Below are 18,251 nucleotides of genomic sequence, written 5' to 3'. Positions count from 1 at the left end.
TATATATATATATATATATATATATATATATATATATATATATATATATATATATATATATATATATATATATATTCTATTTTTATATTATGATGATTTTCTTGGATTAATTGAAATCACTGTCGTTTTTATTCTTTAAATTAGAGTTTTTAAGAAGGATTTTTCTTTTTAAATCACAAGTCAATTTTTAAATCGATTCACCCCTTGATTTGAAGCATAATTTATTTTTTACATTTATCTTAAACTTGTTGTTGTATGTTTTGGGAGGTCAACTATATGATATTTGATGTAGTAACTTTTGCTTACTAAATTTTTACCTTTTATAGAAAATCAAATTTGTATTTAATAAATATCCAATTTGGTTTACTAGGATCTTAAGATTAATTAATATTTTATATAATTGGTCAATAGCGTTTAAAGAAGGCATTATTAGAAATAGCATTATGTGATGGAAGTCTAAAAAGGAATATACTGAATATGTTTAAGTATGGGTGGCAATGCGGGCTGGCCTGCCCCGCCCCGCATACTTTATGCGGGCTGAAAACACTGGCCCGTTCCGCATACTCCTTAGTCTGCGGGCTCGTGGGCCAGCCTGCTTTTTTTTTTTAATTTTTTTAAATTTTTTTTTAAATTTTATGATAAAACTTTCAATATTTAAAATTGGAAAACTTTAAGAAGTTCACAAAATTAAGTAAAGACTTTGGGGAATTAGATGATAAATTGATAATTCAACATTTTCATCATATTCATAGTATGACATACACAATGTATTCTTTAAATTTTAGCACATTAAAAATTACATAATACTTGTCTTTTCCAGTTATACAAGAATTTGAAACGTTAATGCAATAGTTCATAAAAAAAGTAATTAATATATACAAGTGCAAGTTTTTTTTTATGCAGGCTTGCGGGCCAACCAGTACGGGCCAGCCTGCACGAGCCGCGGACCTATGCGAGCCGGGCCTATGTGGGCCTACGGGCTCACTACCCTGGCCCGTCCCGCGTTTTTTTCGCGGGCCTGCGAGCCAACCCGACGGACCAGACCCTAATTGCCACCCCTATGTTTAAGTAAGAAGCAATTTTGAAAAAAAGAAAGTGTTTTTGCCTTTTTATTATGTTTCCTTTCAAGTCAGGCTCCTAATAATATTTGTTTTTTCAGCGATTCCTTGAAAGAAGAATAGTAGATCAATGTACTCTTTTGTCTTCCTAATGGAACACTAGGACATAGCACTAATGAAGATTAATTGGCACTAAATAGCTATTTAGTTGCTTAACTATTTATGGAGAGAAAAGAAATAAATATTTTGTTATGATGCTTTTATTTGAATCTTTTTAATTCAGTAAGAAAATCGAGTTTTCATCTACACTATACAATTAAAACCTTATTTAAGAAAATGTCATTATTAAATTTTTGGTTTAATATGTAAATTTATCAATTTTATGATTTTATTCTCAAATTTTACATATTTTTAGAGATATGTCATATTTTTTAATATTTATATGTTTATATGTTATAGATTATTTTAGAGTTGTTTTTTGTCTATTTTTTCTTCAATAAAATTATATTTTACATAAAAATAAGTTTCATGAGAAAAGGTGCAAGAGAGATGATGTAAAATTTCTTTGTAATCATTCAGCTAAACTAAAAAACTAATTCTTAAAAAATCATTAAATTTAATTCAAATTTTAATTTTAATTAGATTAGATCCAATATATTTTTATATTTAATTCAAAATTTGAAACCCACTTCTTAATTTTAAATTATTTGATCCTGCTGATTACTTGTAAACGCAAAATGTGCCCATTAAAATTGTTAAAAAAAATGCATTCTTAAGTTTACCAATAATGATATCTTCATTTGAGAAGTTAATCTTTATTTAACCATCAGTTAATTAATGGATTCAACCATTCAAGGTGTGTGAATTTGAAACCAATTGATTTAAAACATGACGTATATTAAGAGAAAAAAATTAAGATATTATTATTTCAATAAAATGAATACAATAAAATACCCTTTTATAATAAACTTAGATTCTTAATGAATTTTTTTGTGCTTTAAAAATAAATTAATATTTAGTGATTTTTATAGATGAATAATATAAAAAAACAAAAATAAGAACTTAGATTCTTTTATAATACAACTTGTCCATTCATATCCACACCAAACACATGTTACAAATGATAAAAGAACAACAACTTGCTTTATTTTATGAAGAGAAAAATGAAAAAATAAGTCTTCTGTACAGCTCTGGCGAACTGTGTTGATGCATCATCACATTGGGTTGGGGAATTTTTTTGACTCATTAGGATTTGCAATTTTGTTCACTGGAGCCCCTCCATTGATCAACAAAAAAGGTAGGAATGGCTTTGATTTCCATCTTGGAAGCAACTTCATAGATAGAGCCACACAATGCACAGCAGTACTTACACTCAACAATTATGTTACAATTTTGTCTCTTGAATCCCTCCACAAAAATTATATTATAAGCCACCAATTGATATCATTAGCAAAGTCACACTTAACTATATGTTGATCACCAATAATGTCATTATTATAAGTTAAAAGACATGAAACCTAATTTTAATATAATATGTGTGTACTGACATGAAAACAGCACACATGACCCCAAAGTTGTGTTTGGAACCCAAAAGTGAACAGTCTCATTCACCAGAGAGGCTTTGATTTCCAACTTGGAGGCAACTTCTCAGATAATAAAAATGCACACAGCAGTAGAACAAAAAGTGTTATAAGAACTATGAATTAACACAGGTGATAGATACTCCAGAATCATGCACAGAGCTTTTGTCCTTTCAAACCATTCATATATAATGATAACAAAAGATATTACCTATTATAGGTCACCGTCTTATAACATCACCAAAGTCACACTTTAATCATTATCCATAAATTTGTTTACATAAAACTTCCTTATAAAAACTTCTAGAGAAGAAAAATAAAGGTTAAGATTATTGAAATTTTTTTTTTAAAAAATATTTATAAATTTTGTTATAAATAATGTTTTACAAAATTTGTTATTAGTAAAATATTTTGCCCAAAACATTTTTTTTTTAAAAAAAATTATAGGAAAAAGTTGTGAATTTTATAATTTTATAAAAAATATAACACACGAATAAATTACCTACTAATTAAAACTTGTATGAAAAATAGAAAAAAAAGACTTTTCTTGTAAAATTTTATAATAATTTTGTAGAAAAATATTTACAAAATATTAAAAAATTATAGTAATATAAATATATTTTCTGTCACCAAATTATTATAAAAAATTGTGTTTAATTTCTTATAAGTATTTAATATTTATATTTTATGAAAGTTAAGTAAAACATATTTCTAAAATTAAACTGCATGTCAAAGTTATATTTTAGTTATATGAAATTTTGTTTATCATATGAAAAATACTTCGTATGTTATTTGTTGAAAAAAAATTACTATTTTATAATTCAATGAAAGAAATATAATATTTTATAATAGTTCGTGGAAAAAAAAATATTCAACTCAAAAAGTAAAAGTTGTGTTAAAGACCTGAAAGTAACAATTTTTTTTTTCTTGAGAGTATACATTACAAAAATTTGACTCTAGCTATTCTCTGCATTAGAAAATAGTTTTTTGTGGCAGCCCTTTACAATATTCACTGACAATACTTACGGTAGCATGTTCTGCCAATTACAAGCACTGACATAGAAATATACAAATTGAAAATTTGAGAGTTGTGGTGGAATATGGAGTAAATAGTTTTATATAAACACCAAACCAAGAAGGAAGAGTCTTCCCACTATAGTTTATACACAAAAATTACCTTGACCACATCAACATCCACATTAAGAAAGAGAATATTTTGATAGGTGTAAGAAAGGATTCATAGCTATAGAGGGTGTGCACCAATAAGCAGAAAAATGAACCATAACCTGCAAATTATATATAGGAAGCATAATAAGGGAGCTATATATGAATAAAGCTTTATTTCACATCAAAACATTGTTGGTGCTATTTGATGCAAAGTCCTTAACCGACCAATTGCATTGATTAAATATGTAAAGAAATGAGGCTCACAGGGAATCCTTTATTGTTAGCATCAGTGATTTGGTGTTCCCATGATTTTCTTGAGTCAATCACTAACACAAAAAAGTCTTTTAACGTCCGATATTTTCGATCTTTGACGTCTGTCCAAACACCAACGTTGTACTGGGTGACGTTAAAATAACGTCGGAAAACAAAACAGACGTCACTTAACGTCGGGGCAATAGGGGTCCGACGTTATCCAACGTCGGGGCCAAAAGCAGCAGACGTCACAACCTTTGAGATTTTTAGTTGTTTTTGCCCTTCATTTCCTTCTTCTGCAACTCATTCATCCAAATATTCATTCATATATAATATTCAGAAAATAGCAGCACTGTAGAAGAAATTATGTTTGTTTTTTCTCTTGAATAATACATTTGTTGAATTGATTATAACATGATTTACATTTCCAAAAATTTCCACCAATATTATAGGTTAGATTTTATGTTTTTTAACATGTATAACAATTTTTTTTTATAGTTGTAACATCTCATTTAATAGTTTTTACGCTGCTATTATGATTAAACAAACCAGAGTCATCCGCAGAACCATAATAACATATTGGTTATAGGCACATCCTATACTAAGAAAAGGCTAACAAAAGTCCCCTAAACAAAACACAAGCAAGAACAACTATCAAATCCCTATACTGCTGTTAACTCTTGTCTAGGAGAGGAGTATCTTCACCTGCATTTTTATCTGCTCACACCAAAGTGATCATTGCAAGAAAGAGCAAAACACAGAACACAAAAAGAAATGAAAGGGTAAGCTAATCTGATTAAAAGAAATCATGCAGTTCAATTATAAGCAGAAACCATGCAATCTTTCTCAATTTCCACCAGAATCACATAGGCCACCCCAAACACAGTATATATATTACTCTAGACTCGATATCCAAATTATGTAAGCGACATTGGACCTCTTGGTGGCATGCACCTGTGATGGTTCCCAAACTTTGCAGAGTTTGGCCTCAAGGGGTTATCACCCAACCACTCATAGGGTAAGTCCCATTCATGCCTAAGACCTGATCAAGTCCAAAGGCTAGGACCTCGTGTTACTCCTCATGACATAATCCATTCTGCTCTATCTGAGCGTGAATGATTATTGGAGTTTCAGGATACCCCCAATAGTGAGTCTTTATGTCCTTACATACACTAAAACATTCCCCTTAGATTTTCCCTTGAAATCCTCGTTCAACCACATCTTCTCATAATCTAACTTCATGCAATTTCACCACACATATTATCAACCATAATAATCCATGCATATCATAACAAATTTCGCATTTTTAAACATTCAACCATAGCTTCATCCATCAAAACAAAGAAATAACACTCAGCTGCAAAGATTCTCGCCCAAGCTAGAAGGTCTAGCCCAGGCGAAAGGGCTCTCTCGCTTGGGCGATTCATTCTCGCCTGAGTGAGGCTCGAAATAGAGAACAATCCCAAACTCTGGGCGAATTCTCGCTCAGGCTAAGCTATCTCGCTTAGACGAGAGTGACTCTCACTCAAGCGAGACTGGCTCGCCTAGGTGAGATCTCGCGTAGTGACAGGGGTGAGTTTCTAGTGTTTTTGCTCAAGCGAGAGCCCCTCGCTTAGGCAAAAACACCAGATTCCCAATATGTTCTTACATGCAACGGTCCAAAATCATGCATAAATTCAATCATACATTCAATTTATCAGTTCAACCACTCAATTCATACTCAATCATGCAATCAAAAACACCAGAAATGATTTTCATGCGAAATAAAAGAAAAATAGATAACTTCCCTTACCTTTATAATCACAACTTGCAAGATTAACTCTCAATAGGGAGGTACCTCAATTGCACAACCTAAGGAGCTGGATTACAGATACAAAGAGTAAGAATGAGTCCCTAATTCGACTAAAAAAGATTGAAACATCCAAGATTTGAAAATTTGAAGAGAAAAGAGGAATTGAAGTTGACTTATGCGTAAGGAAGGGATTTTCAGCTTGAGGGAGAGATTATGCACTAGTCTCAGGCCTGATTTCCATAACAGGAAGAGAGGAATGGGTTAGAATTTGGGTAGGAGGAATGTGTGTAAAAAAAATTTAGATGTCAAAGTAAAAAAATTTTAGGTGTCAAATGGTTGAAAATAAATTTTAGGTGTCAAATGGGTGTAAAAATATTTTAGGTGTCAAATGAATGTAAAAAAATTTTAGATGTCAAAATGAAGTAAAAACATTATAGGTGTCAAATGGGTGTAAAAATATTTTAGGTGTCAAATGAGAGTAAAAAAATTTTAGGTGTCAAATGGGAGTACAAAAATTATAGGTGTCAAATGGGTGTAAAATTATTTTACTTGTCAAACCCCTTTGTTAGAGAGAAGTAAGGGAAACGGGAAGGGAAGAGAATGTAGAGTGAGAATGGATTTAGGAAGAGTGTTGTTCTGTGTAAGTGGTAACAGAAAGAAGGAAAGAGTATAAGAAAAAAGGGTCTCAAATTCTCCCCAACAACAAAATTCTCGACCTCGAAAATTGAGACTTACCATAGAACAGATGCGGATATGACTTCCTCATATCCTCCTCTAACTCCCACGTAGAGTCACTTGTCCTCTTATCCTGGATGACCTGGACTAGACTGATGGACTTCCCTCTGAGTTGCCTTGTCTGGCGATCACCAAGACTAACAAGTTGAACCTCCACTGAAAGATCTCCTTTAACCCGCAAATCTTCCATTTCTAGCACATGAGCAGGATCAAACACATACTTCCTTAGCTGCGAAACATGAAACACCGAGTAGAGGTTGGCCAACTGAGGAGGCAGAGCGATCTCATAAGCCACTTGTCCAATCCTCCTCAAGATCTGATAGGGACCAATGAACTTAGGTGACAACTTCCTCGACCGAATCGCCCTTCCCACACTAGTAGTCGTGGTAATTCTCAAGAAGACATGGTCCCCAGGTGCAAATTCCAAAGGTCTTATTCTCTGATCAGCATAAGATTTTTGCCTACTCTGGGATGCTTTCATTCTATTTTATATGAGCTTGACCTTCTTTGTAGTTTGTATTAGCAACTCTGGCCTCACAACCACTATTTTCCCATTCTGGTACCAGTACAAGGGCGTCTTGCACTCTTGCCATAGAGAGCCTGATATGGTGTCATGTCAATGCTTGCATGGAAACTATTGTTGTAGGTGAACTTCATCAGGGGCAGGACCTCCTCCCAGGCACCCAGATGATCCAGCACACATGTCCGTAAGAGATCCTCAAGTGACTGGATCATTCTCTCAGACTGACCATCAGTATAGGGTTGATAAGCTGAACTCATGGTCAATTTGCTGTCTAAGGCATTCTGCAACTTCTGCCAGAAACGGGAGGTAAATCGTGGATCTCTGTCTGAGACTATGCTAGACGACACTCCATGCAACCTCACAATTTAACTGATATACAACTACGCCAGCTTCACCATGGACATCCTCAGATTCACCGCTAGGAAATGGGCGTTCTTGGTTAGACAATCCACTATAACCCATATGGCATCATGACTCCTCACAGTCCGTGGCAAATGGGTAACAAAGTCCATAACAATGCTATCCCATTTCCAATCTAGTATCTTCAGTTGTTGCAGCATCCCCCAGGTCTTTGATGCTCTGCCTTGGCCTTCTAACAGGTTAGGCAGGATGACACAAACGAAGCAACATCTTGTTTCATGCTCGACCACCAAAAAGATTCTCTCAAATCGTGATACTTTTTATTCATGTCTGGCTGCATGCTAAAACGACTTTTGTGCCCCTCCTCAAGAATCATGTCATTCACCTCTGTGTCCTCAAGTACGCAGACTCTGCCTTTGAATCTCAACACCCCATCACCTCCTTTCACAAAGTCTTTGGTTTTCTCGGTGCAAAGCAACTCCACTATTCTCTACAACTTGGAATCAGATAGTTGCCTTTCCTTTATCAACCCGAGGAAATCACTAGACATAGTTAGATGACCGCACCTAATGACACTCTCTCCTAAAATCACCTGCAACTGCATGTCCCTGAACTGTTCCACCAATCCCCACTCCCTGACCATTATATAAGACACATGAATTGTTTTTCGGCTCAGAGCATCAACCCCCACATTTGCTTTCCCCGGGTGATACAGTAACTCAAAGTCAAAGTCCTTCAGAAACTCCATCCACCGTCTCTACCTCATGTTTAACTCCTTCTAGTCAAACAAGTACTTCAAACTCTTGTGGTCATTGAAAACCTGAAACTGTGCACCATATAGATAATGTCTCCAGATTTTCAGGGCAAACACCACAACTGCCAGCTCTAAGTCATGAGTGGGATAATTCTTATGATTCTTTAGCTATCTTGAGGCGTACACAACCACCCTTCTGTCTTGCGTCAATACGCACCCTAATCCCTGATGGGAAGCATCGCAATAAACCTCAAAGGGTCTAGTGGTGTCAAGGATCACCAGCACGGGGGCACGAGTCAACTTCTGCTTCAACTCTAGGAAACTCTCTTCACACCGGTCGGTTCAAGCAAAAGGTTGATCCTTGCGAGTCAGTTGTGTCAAGGGTGCCACTATATTAGAGAATCCCTCAATGAACATCCTACAATAGCCAACTAGCCCCACGAAGCTCCTAATTTCCGTCACTAACTTAGGATGCTCCCACGTTAACACAACTTCCACCTTGGATGGATCCACAGATATGCCCTGGGCTGAGATCATATGCCCCAAGAATTGGACTGTGGTCATCCAGAACTCACACTTTGACAATTTAACATACAACTGCTTCTCTCTCAAGATGCTCAAAATTGTCCTCAGATGATATACATGCTCCTCACAAGATCGGGAGTATATAAGGATGTCGTCGATGAAAACAACCACAAACTTGTCTAAAAACGATCTGAAGATTCTGTTCATATAGTCCATGAATAAGGCAGGAGCGTTAGTCACACCAAAAGGCATCACTACATACTCGTAATGCCCATATCTGAACCTAAAAGTGGTCTTCTGCAAATCATCATACTTAACTCGAATCTGATGGTACCCCGATCTCAAATCGATCTTAGAAAACATCGCAGCACCGTGCAATTGATCCATCAAGTCGTCTATCCTTGGCAATGGATACTTGTTCTTGACGGTTAGCTTGTTTAGTTGCTTATAATCCACGCAGAGCCTAAAACTATTGTCTTTCTTTTTTACCAACAACATCGGCGCTCCCCAAGGTGACTCGCTCGACCTGATAAACTATTTCTCTAGCAACTCTTCTATCTGTTTCTTCAACTCAACTAGCAGGAGCCATATCGTATGGTGCTATTGATACTAGCCCTGTTCCCAACACCAAATCAATGGAGAATTCTATCTCTCTATTAGGAGGCAAGTCAGGTACATCTTCAGGAAATACATCCGTGAAGTCCCTTACCACGTGCATCTCAATATTCTCACCTTTATCCTCAACAAATAGTCGAGTCAGAATGAGGAAACACTAAGATCCCTCCTTGATTGCTTTATCCACCTACTGTGAGGACATAAAGAGGTCTTCATCCTCTGAGTTAGGGAATAACACCCTTTTCTCATTGTAATCAATGAGAATGTGATTAGCAGATAGTCAATCCATTCCCAAGATTACATCTAAACCTTCCATAGGTAAATAGATGAGGTTTACCCTGTACTTGTGTCCCTCAACCTCGATCAAACATCTAACACACACCGTCGAGGTTCTGACTAACCCAAAAGCAGGCGTGGATACCACCTAATGAAACTGGAGCTCCCTCAACGGAAGACCCAACTCTACCACTTTAGATTCTGACACAAAGGAGTGTGTTGCTCCAGAATCATATAAAACATGCAAGCTCCTACGAGCAATCATACATGTGCCTGGAAGGCTGAGTCTGGGGTGAGAACCTCCTAGACCCCTGAGGCTAAGGCCTAGAGTATGGTTTCCTCCTATCATCATGTCTGCTCGTGGACCCAGATGGTCCTTCCACCTTCTGTTGAGATCGTTGTTAAGCTTCAACTTCAGCCTTTAACTTCTCCATTACTTTGGCTTTCTCTACCAAAGCAGGGAATTCTGTGATAGAGAGTGAGGCCACCATGAGTTTGAGATCGCCTCTTAACCCATTGTCAAACTATCTACACTGCCAATCTTCAGCCATCCTCAGGGTGTGAAATCTGCCTAGGTGTTTGAACTTTTTTGCGTACTCAGAAACAAACATATCTCCCTACATCAACTGCAAGAACTCAATCTCCTTGGCATACCTCACACTGTCAGGGAAGTACTCAGCATAAAACTTTTTCTTGAACAGATCCCGTGTGACAGGCTCCCTACTATCCTCAAGCATCATCTTCATGTGGACCACCAGCGCACGACCTCTCTAGCAAGAAGATACTCAGAATATGCCAATCTATTCTCTACGGGGCACCTCTTCGCATCATAAATTCTTTCCATATCCCTCATCCACTGATCTGCTTCATCCGGGCTAGTCTTGCCATCAAAGCGAGACGAATGGTGTTGAAGGAAATCCTCCAAATTCCACTCTTGTACTCTAGGTGGTGGAGCTTGGGAAGAACCGGCTGCAGATCAATTTTCTCCTATCTGGTGTAAGGCTTCCAAATGTCTCTGCTAGGTCATCTCGACTGCTAGTTTGGTAGACTCCATCTGCTGCAAGACTAAGTTGTGCTGATTCACCATGTTAGCATCCTGTTGCTGCATGGCTGCAATCATCGCCTCAATTGTTCCCACTAATTGAGGGTTATTCGGGTTTGGAAGAGGAGGAGGAGGAGGCTTAGGGGCCATAACTCTGACCACAAAAGAAAGAACCATCAGTCTGACTAACAGATACCAGAACCATGCTAAAGACATCACGAGGAGCACACAACAAAAACTAAACAAACTCACACCTATATATGCTAAAGGAACCATTGCTTTGATAATAGTCCTAATAAATCTAGTGATTTTATTTTGTGTTTCATTCTTTCTAAATGAAGCTTTTTTTAAGTTAAAGAATAAAAACAACAAAATAAATTAGAAATAGAAACAAAAATCAATTTATTTACAATGACAAAATATATTTAAATTTATTGGTACGGTGTATTCTTTTAGAGTTAATAATACTGTACGTACTTAATAAGTTTATAAATGTTTCACCAATAAAATATATTACAAATCGCTCTTATGGAGTATATTAAGTTGGAGTAAAAATGGAAATAAAAATGATAAACTTCATTGAGTTTGTTTAAATAAAATAATGAGTTTCCCATCAAAATTTATAATGATACCAATTTTAGTCTATTAAGAATATATTTTAATTTCTCTAACCTGAAAATATATATTCAGAAAAAAATATTGAAACAATTGTTATTCTATTTTAGATAAATACGCAGCCAAACATGATCATTGTGTGAGTGCTACTTTTGACGTGTATGATTTATTTGTCGGATTTTTGGTCTACATATTATTTCATGATGATTATCATAAATCAGCCTTATCACTTTAATTGCTCAAATAAATGATTACGGTTAAGTCATCACTTTAATTGCTCAAATAAATGATTATGGTTAAGTCAGGTCGCATTAACACAAAAAAACTTATGACGTCTCTTGGATCACGTCTGTCACCCTAAAACATTACAATTTTATTTTAAAAATTTCGTAGAACAATTTTTTGATGAATATTTTAGTTTCGTGGTAATCGTAAAAGTTTAAACTTTACAATTATGAGTGAAAATTATCACGTTGTTGTAAATGTTTTAGGAATTTTTTTTCTTCAGGTGTGAGAATATGTAAATATAGGCAAAATTAAAAAAAAAAAAAAACTGCTGAAATTGACGTCTGTCATTACAAGGACAGACATCAATTTCAGCCTTTTTTCCCTCCTATTGGCGCGAGTTGAACGTTAGGTGCAAATTTAACTAACGGAAAGGGATGTCAGATTCGTATTTTTAGACGTTAGTTGACGTCAATTTTTGTCAGACGTTAATTTTAACGTTACCATATATGACGTCGGTATTCTTGCAAACGTCAAAAGCTGAAAATAACAGACGTTACAAGCACTTTTTGTGTTAGTGTCGGTTATGGTTAAAGTAAGTAAAGTCATACTTTTTACCCTTTAGTAAAAGAAGACTTCTAAAAAACAATTTTACTACTAATATATTTTTATTAACTAATTAATTATAAAAGTAGTTTTAAGAAAAAAAGTCTTAAAAATATATTTTTGTACTAATATACCTATATTAAATTAATTATAAAATTATGTTTGAGATAAGAAAAAAAAACTCAAAAGCATATTTTATTACTAATATAGGTCTATTACATTAATTATAAGTTTCTGTTTGAGAATAAAGTTTAATTAAATTATTATTAGTTAATTTTGATTGGTATTAAAAATGATAATTAATGAGTTAAACCTTTATTTAGTATATTATAATTTTTTTTACGAAGTAGAGAATGCTTAGTTATTTTTATTCTCTTATTATTCTATTTTCTTCACTATCTTTTTATCTCTTTGTGACTTCTCTTGCCTCTCCTTACTTTCTTCTCTTCTAAGAGTCGTTTTTCTACAGTCTTGGCAGATTACACTCATTCAATTTCGTATTGTTCGTGTATACCAATTTTTCATCCTAATTTCCAATGGATAGTATGTTTTTGTGTTGCTTTAGTTTTTATTCTATTTTGGATTTGTACTAAAATTAGAAATGTGTTTCTTTTGTCCAATTTTGTTTTTCGATATTTTTCGATTTACGAGTTTCAAAAGTTTTTTTTTTTGCATATATTTTGACGAGAAATTGAAATTTTTCTATAAAACTATTAATTAGATTAGGGATTAGTCTTTTGGTGGATAATAGATTAATTGGAGCATAATTAAAAGTTGGTTTTTTTATAGAAAGATAAATCAAGTTTAGGGAAAAAAAAAATACTTACTTCCGAGTTAAAAAGAACCTAACTTTTGTACATATTAGATGCAAAAAGAAACAATTTGATGAAAACATTGAGAATGAAATTGTAAAATCTCTTCAAGAATCATTTAGAAATTATTACTTTGTGTATATTTTGTAGATAAAGAAGTTACCACACTTCAGAGTAGATTTGAACAATTTAAAATGTATAAAGGTACTTTTTGTTTTTTATGTAGTGTTAAAAAATTAAAATCATTAGATTTTACATTTTTGAAAGAAAAATTCTTAAACCTTGAAAAATCTTTAAAATATGATCATTTGTTGGATAGTGATGGATTTGGTTTATTTTCACAAATAAATATCTTAAGAGAAATTATAGGTTTGAAAAATGATAAACCAATTGACATTTTTAACTATATAAAAATATAAGATTTTTTTCCAATTGCATATGGAGAATTCAGTCACACTACAAGAAAATGTTTCATTAATGACCAATTTTATTTATAAAAAATTCTTAGTCACTATAGGTACCAATTTAGATATCAATTTACAAAATAAAAAATTATTGGTTACTAAAATAGTCACTATCATAAAAAATATAATTGGTCGTTAAATTAGTCTCTAATTAATTAAAGACTAATTTAGAAACCAATTCCTTTGGTTAGGGATGGCAACGGGGCGGGGCGGGGACGGGTTTCGCTATCCCATACCCATCCCCGCATAAAAAATTCATCCTCATCCCTGCATAAAAAATTCATCCTCATCCCCATACCCAAATCCAACGGTTATCAAACTTTTTTCCCATCCCCATCCCCACCGGGTAACGGGTATAATCTCGTAACCATACCCGTACCCGTGTTCTAATTACTTCAATATTAATTTTTATAAAAGAAAAAAAATTACGGTAAAGAAAACATAATATTATAAAATATTCAATATTAGGAGGATTTTCTTCGATGCCAAATACCTTAGAATAAATTATAATTGTTTACATTTTATATTAGAATACCAAATAAAATTTCATGTGAACCAAAACATTTATTAAATTTGCAAACTACAACATTGATGAACTTAGTTGATAAAATTAAAAAATATTTCAAAAAAATATAAAAGGAAAATAAATATTCAAATTAAAATATATTTTAAATGTTTGTTTACTTCAATTTTTTAAATTCTAATGAATCTCTTTTTTATACACTAATAAAAGTTATAATATATCACTTGATCAAAATGACACAAAGAACAAATAATAAAAGGAAAACAAATATTCAAATTAAAATATATTTTAAATATTTATTTACTTCAATTTTTTAAATTCTAATGAATCTCTTTTTTATACACTAATAAAAGTTATAATACATCACTTGATCAAAATGACACAAAGAACAAATAATAAACATAATAATAAAATTTTGACATAGATTTTGTATCTTTTAAACTTCAATATATGTTGGATAGTGACAAAAAAATATTCATAGAAATTACATTAAATTTTTATATTGTAGTAAATAAAAGTTATTTATACAATTAAAGTGAAAGAAATTACAGTATGATTAATAGTGAGTTATAAAATAAAAAATAATTAGATAGAATATATCGGAATATTATTCTACATGATGAAAATAAACAATAAATAAAAATATTAAAAAACTAACAAATGTGTTTTAGAAATAATTTGAGAGACTATCGAAAGAAATCGCACAAAGGAAATCAAATGTATAATTAAGGTATGATAAAATGAAAAAAACCTTAGAGAACTAATTATTAAATTATGTTTGAAGTGGTTAAAAATAAATAGAAATATCATTAGTGACCAAAAAATTTGTCATTAAATTACAAATAAATTAGTAATTAAATTGGTCACTAAATCAAATACCGATTCGATCATTGAATCAGTCACTAATTTAGACAATAAATCAACTACTACCACCAATGACGAAAAATAGTGACTGATATGGGTTACTGACTAAATCAGTCACCATTTCATGTTTTTCTTGTAGTGAATTATCATATACTATTCCTAAATATCATTATATATTTATATATATATATATATATATGTATATATATATATATATATATATATATATATATATATATATATATATATATATATATATAATTTTAACCACTTCAAACATAATTTAAAGTGAAAAAATCACATTATGATTAATAATGAGTTATAAAATAAAAAATAATTAGATAGAATATATCAAAATATTATTCTACATGATGAAAATAAAAACAATAAATAAAAATATTAAAAAACTAACAAATGTGTGTTTTAGAAATAATTTGAGAGACTATCGAAAGAAATCACACAAAGGAAATCAAATGTATAACTAAGGTATGATAAGATGAAAAATATCTTAGAGAACTAAGAAAACTTTTCAAATATCAACATATATACTTAATGGTTGAAAAATAACGAAAATTATTTTAATGAAACAAAAGAGTTCTTCAAATTAAACAAAAATTAATAATAATAATAATAAGTAAAGAATTTTTTTTATATTACCTTAAATTGAGAGTATAAACATTCTCATGTGAAAGGAAAATTTATAATAAATAAAAATATTAAAAAATAATATAAATATTCAAATGTGAGGCATAATTTTTTTTTATTAACATACATCATTTTAACATAATTACATAAAGGTTATGATAAGATAAAAAATATATTGGAGATGAGAATGAGTTTAATGACAAATGAAATAATTAAAAGAAATAAAAAATAGAATATATATATATATATATATATATATATATATATATGTTACTTGATTAATTGTGAATATTTTAATAATTTAAACGAGAATGGAGATATGGCGGGGACGGGTATTATGGCGGGTATATGTACATCCTCATACCCATCCCCATACCCAATTGAAAAAGTCGGGGATTCCCCATACCCATACTCATACCCAGTCAATGCGGGGATTCCCCGTCAAAACGGGAACGGGTTCAGACAATACCTACGGGGACGGGTTTATTTGTCATCTCTACCTTTGGTAGAGGTAAAAAAACTTTAGTAGCTAATGTTTAATGACAAATTTTCTTTGGTAACTAAAATTTTGGTAGCTAAATTTTAAAAACCAATTTAAAGATCAATTATAGTTTTTTATTCATAATAGTGACGATTTTAGTAACCAATAATTGTTTTATTTTGTAAATTGACATCTAAATCGATCACTATAATGATTAACAAATTTTAGTCATTAAAATTGATTGTTAATGAAACATTTTTTTGTAATATGTGATTGAACATAAATAATTCAATTATAAAAGAAAAAGAAGATAAAATTGAGAAAAAAAAATGACAAAAAAAGTATATCAGTGTAGCTAAGTAGAGAGAAAAACCGAGTATTTGGAATGAAGATGAATTTTGTGGTAAGTAATTTTTCCAGGTCTTTTAGTCTTTAACTAAATAAAAAGAAAAAACGGAAATGACATTTCAAACGCCACAATTTCACACACTTTTTATACGGTCTACGTGGCATTTTTAAAATGAATATTGAATTAATTTGACATCGTTGGCTAGTTTGAAATTGAGACGCAGTGGCTTCCATCATTTGTCTTCGTTCTTGGTTCATCATCATTGTAAAAAACCTAATATTTCTGATGTTGAAATATCACTTCCGAAAAAAAAATCACGTGTTTAAGATTGAGAAATAATGTTTTGTTATTCAAGTTGAGGCACCTTTTTTAATGTGAGATTAATAAAACTTTCCACAAATGAGATTAATAACATGATATTTATGGAATTTCTACCGACAACTCTATATATTTTATTCTCTACCTCGTCAATTTTTGTATTTTAGATTCTTCGATTTGAAATAAAAATTTTATATTTTAAAATATAAATTTAAAATACATTTTTTTATTTTGTATTTAGAAACATTCGAAATATAACTTTTTGTATTTCAAAATTTGTAGAATTTAAAATATATTTATATTTTGAATTATATAATCCAATATACATTTTTATTTTTATTTGATATATAAGTATAACTAGAGGTGTCAATTTGGCCTAGCAACCAAGGCTTGGCCCTGACCCATGTGAGCTAGGGCAAAAAAAGTTCACATTGAAAAAAAATCTCCATCAAAGAAGCCTACAAGGCCAAAAATCCCACAAAAGTACTGAGAGTCAAGGCCAACCCATGGGCTTTCATTTTCAACATGAAAAATATATTATTATTTGTGGGACGGGTCTGATGATCCGGACGGGCCTAACGACGCGGACAAGCACGACGACCAGAGCAAGCCCAACGATCCAGACCTACTCGACGACCCTGACAAGCATGACGACTCGGACGAGCTCAATGACCCAGACCAGTCAACAACCCGAACGAATTCGACGACCCAAACAGGCCCGATAATCTGAACGGGCCTGACTATCCGGTCGTGCCTGACAATCAGGATGTGCCCAACGACCCGAACAGGCTCACTGACCCAGACGGGTCCAACGACTCGAACGAATCCGACGACCCGAACAGGCCCGACGATCCAGATGAACCAACGACCCAAACTAACATGATGACACGGATGGGCTCGACGACACGGACGTCTAGGTCTTAGAGCTCGTCTAGGTCGTTAGGCCCATTTGGGGATTCAGACTTGTTTGGGTGATTGGACCCGTTTGGCTCGTCGGGCCTGTCTGGGTCTTCGAACCCGTCCGGGTCGCTCAACTTGATCTTTGACTTTGGCTTATAGTATTATTTGGGGGCCTAACCCACCTTGGCCATAGCCCTAACCCACTAGAGAAGGGGCTTGAGGGGCTAGGGTTTTTTTTTTCCCTCATTTGGAGCCCCCCTAAAATAGGGCTTAATGATGGGTCAGGGTTGGCCCATGGGCTAGGGACCAAATTGACACATCTAAGTATAACAAATTTATTTACATTGTATATTTCAAAATACAAAAATTTATGAGGCTAGAGAGTGTAGAGGATGACACTATTCAAATGTCATTGTTCAAATGTTATAATGTGGTGGTGATTGTGGGTGTGGTTTGGTGGTGGCGATGGTTTTAATATGATGGTGGTTGTGGTGTTATCAATTTAAATGGTGTCAACGAAAAAGACGAAATTAAATATAATTTAGCAAATCAGGAACAAAACTTGAGTGCGCAAAAAAAAGGGACAAAATTGAATAAACTGGACCAAAATAGAGACCAAAATAGTATTTAAACCTATATGTAAATACTTGGCACAAAAATATATAAAACAAAAAGGAAAATATTATATGAGACTTCCTATTTTTCATCTTTATTTGAGCAAAAAGTAAAAGTTAGAAACTATTAGATAGTATATTAATTAATAAAATGTA

The 18,251-nt window shown here is 32.7% G+C and overlaps 1 pseudogene; it reads right to left on the bottom strand.

The window, feature by feature from the left end:
- Positions 1 to 2,272: 2,272 nt before the first annotated feature.
- Positions 2,273 to 7,065, bottom strand: LOC114170261 (uncharacterized; annotated as a pseudogene).
- Positions 7,066 to 18,251: the final 11,186 nt, after the last annotated feature.

Source organism: Vigna unguiculata, chromosome 11, assembly GCF_037176805.1.
Source record: "Vigna unguiculata cultivar grain cowpea cultivar isolate G323 ecotype 2 chromosome 11, ASM3717680v1, whole genome shotgun sequence".
NCBI classification, from domain to species: domain Eukaryota; kingdom Viridiplantae; phylum Streptophyta; class Magnoliopsida; order Fabales; family Fabaceae; genus Vigna; species Vigna unguiculata.
The sequence above is the reverse complement of the archived record's forward strand: the minus strand, read 5'-3'. Positions and strand labels throughout refer to the sequence as shown.